Below are 13,238 nucleotides of genomic sequence, written 5' to 3'. Positions count from 1 at the left end.
CACTATCAATGGGCACGAATACACAATGGGGTACTATCTTGCAGATGGTATCTACCCTTCTTGGTGCATATTTGTCAAGAGCATCCAAGACCCCCAAACTAGGAAACAATGTGAATTTGCAAGAGTACAAGAGGCAGCCCGAAAAGATATAGAAAGAGCATTCGTGGTTTTGCAATCTAGGTTTGCCATTGTTCGTGGTCCTGCTCATTTTTGGGACAAGCGATCCTTGAAATACATCATGACATGTTGTGTTATTCTTTACAATATGATTCTCGAAGATGAGAGAGGCATGAACTTGGAGTTCTTCTACGACAATTTGAGTAGCCGTGTCGAACCAGCTAGAGACCCTAACCGCATTAGAGCATTTCTTCAGATGTACCGGGAGATTGAAAATGCAAACACCCACTTTCAGCTTCAGGAGGATCTCATTGAGCACCATTGACAAAGGACTGGGCAGTAACACATTCCATTTTTGCATTCATTTCATTTACTTCATGTGTGATTTGTATTCGGGAGAAGTTCTGTATTGAATTATTTAGTTTGCTTCAGTGATTTAAATAACTATTATAATTTGGATGATTGTTGTATTTTAATATTGACATTTTATCTCATATTGTATTGTAATTCTGAATATGTGGCACATGTGGAAAATTTGATAAAAACCCATCTGAATTGCGGGCCGGAGCAGGCGCCGGCAAAGCAGAACCCGCATAGCGAAAGTGTAAAACGGAATATTTTCGGTATGTGGGGTCTGCTCGACTGGCGCTCGCTCCAGTTCGCAAAAGCGTTTTTCCACAAACTGTAAACGAGCTTTGCGGGTTAGCGATATACGGGGTCTGCTAGAGATGCTCTAGGAAATGATATACTGCAAATATCACCCTCCCGTCTTGATGCGTGAGAACCATCCCTGCTGCACCACTGCACGACACATCTTTTCCATTTCCTCTGCTCAAATCGTTCGATGTGGAATTGTGGATGCAAATTAGTCTTTGAGGCCACCCTTGAGACCCGAGCAACAGCTGAGGTACTCTTGGAGGGTGGGCGAGCAACGGGAACTAGATTCACGTCCGGTCTGCCGCGGCGGCAGACTTTCAGTGGTTTGCCTTCGATCAACACCCGAGGAAGTGTCTCGTTGTCCGTGGTGAACTGGAACGGCGGATCCATGGTCTTGTCTGCCAAGTAGCGCACGCCGACCGGAGGACAGCAGACGCCGGCCGCCCCCGGGTACACGGCGTTCCCCGCCACGCACGGGAACGTCCTGGTGGAGGCGGAGAAGCACGCCACCTCCCCGACAAACACGGCGCGGTCGCGGCCGACGTCCTCCACCGGGACGAGCTGCGTGTTGCCGTCGGTCAGCTCGTCCAGCTCGAACACCTGGATGAGCTGCCAGTCGTAGCGCCTCGGCGACCACCGAGTCGGAACCTTGATCACGTCCCTCCTGCGCTTCATCTTCCTCTCCTCGTCGGCCCCGAGGGCCGAGGTGCCCGAGATGACTGTAGTAGCGCACCATGAGCATGCCCCCGTCGTCGGGAGGAGGGACCAGGTAGGAGACGGCGTTGTTGCACTGGTTCACGGGCTGGTTGGCCACCACGGGCACCAGCCGGGGCTTGGGACGAAGCGCCACCTTGAGTATGTTCCCCTCCGGCGTGCACAAGTAGACGCGCCGTTGCAGCGTCGCCACCGAGGAGTACCAGTGGCCGCGCGGCATGCGCCGTCCCTGCGCGAACACCAAAGAGTGCCAGGATCTCCTGGCCCAGTCGTCAATGACCGCCCACCGCCCGTCGCCCGGCTTGGCGGCGTAGGCGACGGAACATGAACCGACCGCATGGTCTGTTATGACGAGCACGACCGACGCCGGGGACGTCTCGTCGGAGATGCCGGCGTACACGATGCGGGACGCGGACTCGAACGGCTCCGTCCAGACAATGCGGGCGCCGCCGGTGATGGGCGGGAGGTAGGTGAGAGCCCTGGTGAGCGGGTTGAGCAGGCGCACGGCGTGGGTCGCCTTGTCGCGCAGCAGCAGCAGGCCCTCGGCGCTGGCCTCGAGGTGGTGGCGGGAGAGCTGCGGCAGGTCGACGCGGACGCAGGAGCCGGTGCCGAGGTTGAGGAAGCGGCGGCCGTCGCCGTCGGCGCGGTTGGACAGCATGACCCAGCGGCGGGGCCGGAAGCGGCGGTCCAGGGCGCGCTCGCGCGGGTCAGCGGTGCACTTCCTCCACTCCGTGCACGCGGCGCGGAGGCGGATGTACTCGGCCACGTCGTAGCGGAGCAGACGACCGGCGATGTCCTCGACGAGCTCGCGCGGCAGGTTGGCCCAGTCTCTCCTGCCCGCCCCATACAGTAGATGGATCGACCACCATCAGAAGTTAAACCAGGAGAAATTAGCTAAGAAGACGAACGGGGCCGGCTATTGAACTGACTGACCATTCCTCTCGGTTTCGGCGTGACGGCGGATTACGGCCGCCGCCGCCGGATTGCTCGAGACGCCGGATTCGCTTGCTCATCTTGGCAGCAGATCTGGTCCTTCTTCCCGAGATGCTGGATCAGGGGCGTGTGCTGTGGCGGCGGTTTTGAACATCTCTCGATTTTGAAAACCTAAAATGCACCCCCCTGCGCCCCGGCCCGTGTGTGCCGGTACAACATCACCCTTGATTCCCCGCAAAAAATAAATAAAACATCACTCTTGATTAGTTTCCAATAAAACTCACAATTAAGGTCGTGCATGATTCGGTGAAAATCTCCATTTCTTCTTTTTCCTGACGTGAAAGATCTCCATTTCTTAATTGGGGAGGAGAAGTGATTTCCAGAAAATTTGAAAATTGTTCGCGTTTCTTGAAACATTCATTTTCTTGAGAAAATATGATTTTTTTAATAAACATGAATAACTTTTGAAATCCTGAACATTTTTTGGAAAAAACAAAAGAATTTATGAAGTTTTTGAACATTTTTGAAAAGCACAGAAAGAAAAAATGAACATTATTTAATTTGCAAATCAAATTTGGAAACACTTTCAATTTTTGAATTTGCTAACAATTTCAGTATCCAGAACATTTTTTGGAAATCGGTACAAAATTTCATAAACACGGAAAATAAAAAATAAACAAAGGAAAATTAAAAATAAAAAGATTTGATCTACTTTATGTTTGGTTCTTATAACTCACGCTGCTATGTACCCCCTCTATCCCAAAATAAGAGTAAAAATCATACTAAGTCAGCGATACTTATTATGGGACAAAGGAGTAGTCACTAGTTCTCATTATCATAGCAGGACACTCCATAGATGGAGGTCTTGTTTTTGATTGATAGGGCGCAATATTTTTTGTGAATTTATATTTGCTACAATGCCATATTGCTCCTCCGTACACATCTGCTTCGCTCGTGCGCTAGCAGGTGGGCCAATTGGGATGTATGTGCATTTGTCCGACAGCCAGTGGCAGATAGGAGCTTCCCCTATATGACGCGTCGAGCGGATATCTTGAGGTAAGGAGTTCTTATTTAACTAGATGATACATTCATACCCCGTGCGTTGCTGCGGTAACTTTATTTAAAAAATGTGTAAATAGTTACTAAAAAATAACTAAATCTAATGAAAATATATATATAAGCTCGAAAATCAATAAAAAAGTCTACAAACTAATCTGAAAACTTTGTGCCTTCGATTATGACCAAATATTCTAGGTGCTTGCAAATTTGGTGTCCAAATGACATCCGAGGAGCTTTGTAAAGAAAAAAGAAACAAAGTTGTGCTCAAAATTATGTGTATTGTTTGAGCAGACTTGTATTTTGTGTGATGTTATTGGCCACTAAACTTTGCAAGCACCTAAATATTCGTTCATAATCCATGAAGTTCCATACTATTTTGACTTTTTTGGCCGTTTGTTACAACTAGTAAGTGTGCACGTGCAACGCACGTCTAGACTAATATGAAAATTATATGTGAAAATTCGTATGTAAAAGGATAATATGATAGCAGCAAGAAATATTTAAAATGAATTATTGTATACAAAAAGTTGATTTTTCACCAAAGAAAAGGTATTGCATTCATGTTTCAAACCATTAGTGCCCTTTTTATTCTATAAATCTTGAATAACATGTTCAAGTACTTGGTTACAATCACTATTTAATGTTTCTATCTACTCAAGATCTACATCTATTGTTAGTAATATGATTATTCTCTTACAAGTCTAACTTCTCATAATCATCTATCTCTTTTGCCGTCGTCATCGTCTCAACCAACGCCTCTGAGTATCACATCCCTATGGAGTAGGGGAACAACCACTCTGACATGTGGTGTACATAGCGAGCTTCTTCAAATAGAAGGCCAACAAGAATGTCCCTCCCAGCACAAGTTTGGTTGCTTTGCGGACATCCCAGAAATTAGAAATGGATTCCTAATTAACTCACCTACAAGTCAGTCTAGAGTTCCAAGGAATACTGCAATGTGACCATTAAATTAAATAATTGAATAAATACTGCAATATGAAGATTAAAAGTGAACTATGAAGACAAAAAATAGTTAATGCTTGCTGAGCTTGGGTAGGTAGTTGCATTTTCAATAACAGTTATCATATGGATAACCGCATACCAGCAAGAGAAAGAGGAAGTGACTCAACAACAATAATTGGCTTTAAATAACAACAGTCTCTTCCCGCACAACTTCCGTCCTTTTAGCCCGCCAAAAAGAAATTTTCAACTTACAAATATCGATTTTGACTAAATTTCAGTAGATGACTACAATGGCTAGTGGATGTGTAGTAGTAGTAGAGCCATGGTTCCTAAACATGCCATGCGATCCGAGTATATAGTCTTCGATGTCGATATCTTTTCACCAACAACATGGCAAAACCTTGCATCACAACTCGACACCTCTCTGTGAAAAGAGTACAGGCTAAGCCAACAAATAACATGTCAGAGGTGGTTAGACAGGTATTGAAGAAGAGAATCATTTTTATTGGATATTATGGTAAGATAACATAAAGCCCTAATATTCCCCTCAATTGTTACCACAGTATTGAAGAACCATGTACTGACTATGAAGTATTGGTCGATACTAAAAGATGAAGTTGTATAGTAGAGGAACAACAGTCAAACCTATTAAACACAAGATAAGTACAGAAGAACCTATAGACAGAACGTCTTGCAAACTGGACAATGTGTTGTTACATATAAATAGCCAAAATGACTGCATGACCATATGTAAAAACTGCACAATGGAAGTTCCATAATTCAGTGGTTCGGTCACAAGAAAACATCGGCAAACCAACATTTAGTTATTTAAATCAAAGTTCAGCTTATTTACTACAGAAGTGGCGCTTGGATTAAGAATTTTAAAAACATGCATGCAAGGCTGCCAATACCAATCGGCAGGCCAACATATAAGAACAATTATGCTTCTTGTATTGCAGATATTCACAGAAGCATGTACTGAATTTTCTGTGCAGAAAATGATTTGCCGTAGATTGTCAAAGAGATTATGTATAGTCCTTACATTCAAATAGTCTAAAAACTAACATAAAAATGCAGTAATCCATTGGCATAATGCACTCCATAAAATCATACTGTACATTTTAGGACCGAGATAAAAAAAGGAGGAACCATAAATTCATACTGTACAAGATGCTGATCCTCAGTCAATAACAGATCAAAATGATATTCAAATCCTTTTTAGGAAATAAAAAATAATACTTACCTGCAGAAAACAATGGATCGACACTCGATATTGAAGTCAGTATATTCTCATCTTCAAATAAATGCAGAAATAAATACTGTGTAGGTTTTGAATTGCAATGATGCTTAAATCAGCTTCTTTTTTTTTGCAAAAAAGAAGCAGCTTTCAGAGATATATTCTTGATTCATCGGCAAGCTTCAAAACAAAATTCAATTTATTCCCATTGAAAGCTGGATGCAAAATGTGTGATTTTCCATCTCTGCATATGAGGGCATAACCTAAAACAATGCACCTAGGAACATAAGAAAGATCAACGACGAAACATTTATTCTTCTTCTTTCTGAAGGCCAAAGGCACTCCATGAACTCAAACTCTGCATGCAGTTCCAGCGGAAGGGAAAAGCACAAAAGCTGCCTCTAAAAGACTACCGCTTGAAGGGTCAATAAGAAAGGATTTCCTCCTGCAGTATAATAGAGAACCTGATGGGTGGATGCGGAACCTGAATGGTTTTTGTTCATCTGCATAATACATACACTGCAGTTTATGAGAAACCCCAAAAAGATTATATCACCCAAGAGAGGCATGAGCTAGCGCACATTTGCGACCGAAAATAATAGATGCGCCGACCCAGATCACAAGTCAAAGCACATGAACCGGCCTATAATAAAGAACGAAGAATTCAACCTGTATATCTGTGAACGGGGCAGCCAAACATAGGCACACTTCGATTGTCGCATGTGCAAATCGAACAGCTGGAGGGAACAATCCTGTGACCGAACGCAAATAAGAATCATTAGAATGAACCTGTAGAACAGGAAGAACATCATGCTGGATCACACAATTTTTGTTGTACATCAGCTGGAATCACCAAGTAATAAACATATCATAAAAATAAACTTTCAGCTGGTCGATCTGCATTAAGTCTGATGTACTACCTCCATTCCTAAATATATGATGCTGGGGCAGTTTAATTGAGGTAGTATGACTCGCCGGAAAATAACTGAAATACTCAGTGGTTACTCTTGATTCAGCTCCAAAGTTCAGAGAAAAATATGTGCTTGCAGTGAAATCTGAAATGTTGGTAGTCCGGCATCATGCAGAATCAAGGTAAACCCTCACCGTGTTGTAAGCTCAATCTGAAGTTTACATTGGTGCACGTCAGCCTTATCCAGCAACAGCTCTGACAGACAAACATAGCAGAGAAATGCAAGTTTAGAGATATATCAGTAGCAAACACAAAAGAAATCATATTAACAACTTCATTCAGCACCATTCCGCAGTTTCCCAGGTTGACTTATCAAATAGAATTAGTAAGTAGGCACGCCCAATAACAAAGTGCTGAAAGATACAACCTTTGATGTAGGAATTGTGGGAACTCATCTTCTAGTTATTCTAGAGAGTCGGATGAACACCGCGAGCCACAGAAACTGTGAGAAACCCATCCACCTCTTCTCCAGCCTTCACGGCCGCTGCAACAACGTGCCTGATGCGCCTTCCTTAGCGCCCCTCCTACTGGAGTGACACCTGTCCAAGATTGGAGGACCACAAGAATTTTAATCAGAAATTGATATGAATTTCCTCACAAATAGAGTGCTAAGAAACCATTAAAAATCCAATGAATTCGAATCCTACAAATCACTCGATCTGCAGAGCGCTAAGGCACCTTAATTGCAGCAACTTCATGGGTGCAGACGATGAGGAGCGGCGGGCGGCAGCGGCGGCCGTGCTGTCTGTTCGGCGCTGGCGTACCTGAAGTAGCAGAGGAGGAACGGCTGGGGCTGCGGCCTGCTCTCGTGTCCGGCAGAAGAGGATCGGCGGGGGCCGCGGCCTACGTGGGGCAGCAGAGGATCAGTTGCGGGGCCAGAGATAGGGCAGGGAGGTGCGAGCGAGGTGGCTATGGGGCGCCGAGGACCTTGTGGGGCAGGGGTTGCCGACGAGTGCGGGGATGAGAGGCATCGGCGGGCTGTCGCCTGGGGAAGAACCGGGCAGGGAATAGTTGCAGTGCGGGTGCCGGGGATTGTGGGGATGGGATGCGATGGTGGGAGGCGTCGTGCGGCAGAGTTTTCGTCCGCCTATTGTAATCGCTAAGTACACCAATGAGATCTCATTAGATTAATCTGGTCTGTTAGATTTGATTAATCTAGATAATCAGACGGTGATAATTAACCGTGTACACTAAACGGGGTGGTTACAGAAAAGAATGTGTTCTCTTGTTTAATAGTAGTATAGATTTACTGTTTATTATGGGTGCATTAACGTTGGTGTAGCCACAACTTTTCCTAGACAAAAAATGCGAATAAAGGGATAGGAATAGGAATATATTACTAGTAGCTTACAAACTCAACTTTAAGCTGCATATCTATCATCAAAATTAAATACTAATTAAACAATATAGGAGTCCGGGGTATGTCTTCAATGGGCGTCCAAGCAAGACACGAAGAAGGCAGGCCAATCGATCTCGAAAGGCACAACGGCCTGTAACTCATAGTTGCCCGACATGCCCGTGAACTCATCAACTGTTCCTGTTTCGAGGTTGATAGTGCACGTGAACCCTCGTCGGTCTGTGACAAACAGTGTCGCGCTATTCTCGCCCACATACATGGAGAGTGGTTTGGTGGTCTGCGGCGGTTTGTGTTTGAGCTCTACGACCTTCGTATGTACTAGCACGTTAGCAAGGCTATTGCCACGCCCTTCTTCACCTTGACGTGTAGAGATCTGTAGCTGGAGGAAATTTTCATGAAGGCAAATCAATGATAAGTTGCCATCAATTCCGACGCTAAGTATCGGTGCATGGTTAGAGCTGATTTCAGTGAAGCCCCGTGGAATCGGAAACTGTGCTACGGAGACGCGGCCGGTCTCAATGCAGAATTGAAGGGTGCAAATGTTGCGCGGGTCATGGATGAGCCAGTGTACCTTGCCCGGGGACACGACAGGACTGCCATACTGGACGAAATCATAGTCTAGACGTTGAAAGCACCTTCTAGGTGTGCTCCACCTCGACTCCGCGGACGAGAAAGTGTACATATTGTATGGTCCAAAATCATACCCCGCCATGATGACAATCACTTTGAACAGCAATGCTGTGTAGCTTGGCGATGGTTTTTGCAGTGGGAAAGAAGGAGCCGAGCGGCGATCCCGGCACCGGGACGAAGGCCGTCGATCCGTATACCAACGGGTCATGGAAGAAGCCGAGGATAGAGCCCGGGTCGCCTGCACCCTCCGGCCAGCGGCGGCGGAGGAACGAGGGGTCGGCCACAAGGGCTCGCCACCGCTTGCACGAGACGGCGCAGCGGAAGAGCGCGGCGACGTCGTCCGCCACGCGCGCCAGGATCTCGAGGACGACCTCGTCCGGGAGCGTGGCCGTGGCGGGGACCGCCCTCGCCTTCTTCTTCTGCCTCCTCCTCCTCCGCGGGGCGACGCGGGAGACGTCCTCCATGCGATCGGATCGGAGACCCGCCGCGGGTTGGTTCCTGATTTTGGAGTGGGGGCGTGCGCACGTCGGACTGGTACGTGCGTCACGTGTATATGCGCGTCGTCTTCGGCTTCTTCTTTTTTTCTTTTCTTTTGAGAATTTCGTCTTCGGATTCAAGGAGGTCATCTCAGCGTGTTTGCTAGGATCAATATTGCAAAGCATTTTCCTTGTATATAAGGACTTCTAAAGCATTACTAAATCATGATGGAGAGTCGTTGCCGTGTCCATTAATAATTTTATATATGAAGGACCCATATATAACGCTGACGTTCAATCTGGATAGCTTCCAGATCAAATGAATCCTTGCTAACCAACCTGTGGTTGGATGGTTAAAGGGACGGTGGTATCCCCAGCCCATCAGGGTTAAGTCTTGGTGCTCGCATTATTTCTGGATTTACTCAGTCTCTCGGAGGTGCTCATACAGGTTCTCGGTTAAGATGAATGGTCAGGGGCGGAGCCAGGAACAAAACTGAGAGGGGGCAAAAATGTATGTTCATTTTTATGAACCAACAAGTCAAAAGCATCCAAATAAACTAATAATCACTTAATTTTCCACATGGTAACCAAGTTTACTGACTAGTATCTCAAAAGTAAAAGATCACTAAAATGTGAAAGAAAACTAACCATTTGAGAGAAAATTAATTGAATCAATATGACAATATCTTGTTCCGAAGTTGCAAAATAGAATGTTGACACATTATTCTAACAATATAATCTACAAACTGCAAGAAAAGAAGTGTTATCAGATTGGGGGAGAACAGAAACATTAAAGAAGGCCAGTATTAAAAAAGAAAGGGAGCTTTAACGAATTACCTTTCGTTTCATGCCACGACGTTCTTTGTAGTCACCATAGACTAAAGGATGAGAAATATGCTTCTTTGTAGTCACCATTAGTTCAGCCAGATCACCAATATATTTCAAGCTAGCAAACCTTGTTTCTTGGGTTACATTACCTTGCATCTTAGAAGTAGCTGATTTAAAAAAAAAAAAACTCTATATTAGCTTCCCTGCAATTCAAGTGCACAAAACGGAAACCTTAAATGAATTTTCATACAGTATTGTCACAAATCATGAAGAGATGAAGGGTGATTATCAGAATTGGATTGGAGTCTGTCACTCTGACTAGCCAATTTTTCATAATTAGTAATTCAAAGTTGCATACTAAAATTTATATGTTACAAAAAATAGTTTGAACTGGCCTAATAATCCAATAGGTAAACTATATACATAACTTGATGATAGATTGAGAGTAATACGGATTTTAACTTAGAAGTTGCAGATGAACATTTTATTTTTGAAAAAATAAACTATATAGATAACTTGATGAGATATTGAGAGTAATACGGTTTCTAATTTAGAAATTGCAGATGAACAAGAAAAAAAAAGTAAAACAAAACCTAGATTGTGCTGCTTTCCTGTTTACCTTGATGTTAATAAGATATAGGGGACTGTAGAATTGAGGTTTGGTGATGGGGCTATGCTGCGGCGTCTTTGTACAGGCCCAGAGGGATAGGCAACGGCAGATCGGTGATTGCCAGTGGCGCGGCGGGGGAGTCTGCGGCGGCTCCGTGCAACTGGCAACGTTAGGAAATCCCTTTCGTACGGATGCAATCGTAGGTGGAGTATGAGTCGTCCAGCTTTTTTTTTGAGGGGTATGAGTCGTCCAGCTAGGCACGCGATGAGGCAAACAGGGCCTATTTCATTTTGAGGAGTCGGCAAACAGGGCCTGCAAACGTCGGGAGCAACTAGTTAACGAGAGCTCCTTCGGAGCGCTCGTAACGAGCGGTTTGGGAGCGCTCCACGCGTGACAAGTGGCGCGGAGCTCTCCCGCCAGGGAAAATCAGGTGGCGCGGTTGGTTTCTGGTTTTCCCTTTTCGGTTTGTGGTTTCGTGCGTTTTGCAGTTTGACCCTCGAACTACCAGAATTTTCCGTTTTCCTTTTCCGCGCGAAAACACAAAAAAAATAGCAGTATGCGCGGTTGGTTTCATGTTTCCCTTTCTCGTTTCCCTTTTTTGTTCCCATTATATTTCCGGGTAATGAAGATTTATGGGGTAGCTACGGGCGGGGACTACCAACACTATCAAATGTGACCTTTCAAGTAAGGAAAAAACCAACTTTTTAATGTAAAACAACACTCTTCAGAATTGTGTGTGGGGAACCTCCTGCTCGCCTTCGGCTCGTTTAATTTTCATAACATCTTTAAGGAGGGGGCATAGGTCGAAGTGTGTGTTGGTCGTGCAGCGTGCTGGTTCGTGCGGCGCGTTGTCCCTAGTGCCGTGACACGGCGCCTCCGGCGCGAGGGAATCTCCTGCTCGCCTTCGGCTCGTTTAATTTTCATAAACATCTTGAAGGGGGGGGGGGGCATAGGTCGAAGTGTGTGTTGGTCGTGCAGCGTGCTGGTTCGTGCGGCGCGTTGTCCTTAGTGCTGTGACACGGCGCCTCCGGCGCGAGGGAACCTCCTGCTCGCCTTCGGCTCGTTTAATTTTCATAAACATCTTGAAGGGGGGCATAGGTCGAAGTGTGTGTTGGTCGTGCAGCGTGCTGGTTCGTGCGGCGCGTTGTCCCTAGGGCTGTGACACGGCGCCTCCGGCGCGAGGGAACCTCCTGCTCGCCTTTCACTACTAGGAAAAGACCTACTAATGGCGCACCTATTTTGGCTACTAATGACGCACTACAGATGCGCCATTAGTACCACGCCACTAGTATATTTTAGTAATGGCGCACCACAGGTGCGCCATTAGTATCACACTGGTGCGCCATTAGTAACTGGTATACTAATGGCGCACCACATGGAAGTGCGCCATTAGTAACAAATTTTTTTAAAAAAATTCGTTTTTTCTTAATCTCAGGTCACTATTTCACATATGAGATATCCAACACATATATATACAACAAGCATCCATATAACAATCATATCCAACACACAAGTTTCATCATATATACATACATAGCCAACACATAGTTCCATCGTTACATATTACAAAAGTTTCACATTGTTCATCCAACACCGTTATCCATCAATTCACAAAAGTTTCACATTGATACAAAATAAAAACACAAATGGAAAAGAAGCACTCCATCCATGCAAGCTTCCGTGAATTAAATCAAATCTGCAAAATGATAAACAAGAAGTTAGAAGAAGAAGAAGAAGAAGAGAAGAAGAAGAAGAAGACTAGAAGAATACTAGAAGAAGAAGAAGACTAGAAGAATACTAGAAGAAGAAGAACACTAGAAGAATACTAGAAGAAGAATAAGAAGAAGAATAAGAAGAATAAGAAGAAGACTATAAGCTTATTATGTAAACTTGATCATTTTGTGCTAACATAAGTAATTTTGGAGATAACCTATAGGAAACTAAGCATATAAGCTCTCTAAGTTAGCATATTAGAGCCAACTTAGGTAAAATGAAGCTAACCTATGTCATTTTGGAAAAGAAGAAGAGTAAGAAGAATAAGAAGAAGACTATAAGCTTATTATGTAAACTTGATCATTTTGTGCTAACATAAGTAATTTTGGAGCTAACCTATAGGAAACTAAGCATATAAGCTCTAAGTTAGCATATTAGAGCCAACTTAGGTAAAATGAAGCTAACATATGCCATTTTGGAAAAGAAGAAGAATAAGAAGAAGACTATAAGCTTATTATGTAAACTTGATCATTTTGTGCTAACATAAGTAATTTTGGAGCTAACCTATAGGAAACTAAGCATATTAGAGATAACATAGGTAACTAAGTATATATATATCATTTTGGAGATCTGACATACCTGACATAGTTCAGTTCTCATTGTTCTTCTCTTTCTCCTTCCTCAGCGTGATGCGCCAAGAGCGGCGAGGCGGTGGAGGCAGCTGTGGGATGTAGTCTTCTACCACAATTGGCGTGGTCATGTCGCCCAGCTATGGGATCGCCGGCGCCACCACCGGTGCGTGGTCATTGTCAGGCGCCACCACCGGTGCGTGGTCACCATCGCGAGGCCACCTTCAGGCAGGACGGGCACGACCATCGCTAGGTCATCCTCAGCCACCACCATCTCTTGCCCATGGTCAGCCACCACCATCTCTTGCCCATGGTCAGCCACCACCATCTCTTGCCCTTGGTCAG

General features: G+C 44.9%; 1 long non-coding RNA gene and 1 pseudogene across 1 annotated transcript; both read right to left on the bottom strand.

The window, feature by feature from the left end:
* Positions 1-819: 819 nt before the first annotated feature.
* Positions 820-2,501, bottom strand: LOC141041381 (uncharacterized; annotated as a pseudogene).
* A 3,139-nt stretch (positions 2,502-5,640) lies between these two features.
* LOC109733697 (uncharacterized) lies at positions 5,641-7,022 on the bottom strand. Its single transcript, XR_005769412.2, has 2 exons — positions 6,785-7,022; positions 5,641-6,432 (listed from the first exon to the last, which is right to left on the bottom strand). It is a non-coding gene; the product is annotated as an uncharacterized lncRNA (long non-coding RNA).
* Between the last annotated feature and the right edge of the window lie 6,216 nt (positions 7,023-13,238).

This window comes from Aegilops tauschii, chromosome 2 (assembly GCF_002575655.3).
Source record: "Aegilops tauschii subsp. strangulata cultivar AL8/78 chromosome 2, Aet v6.0, whole genome shotgun sequence".
In the NCBI taxonomy this organism is placed as follows: Eukaryota; Viridiplantae; Streptophyta; class Magnoliopsida; order Poales; family Poaceae; genus Aegilops; species Aegilops tauschii.
The sequence above is the reverse complement of the archived record's forward strand: the minus strand, read 5'-3'. Positions and strand labels throughout refer to the sequence as shown.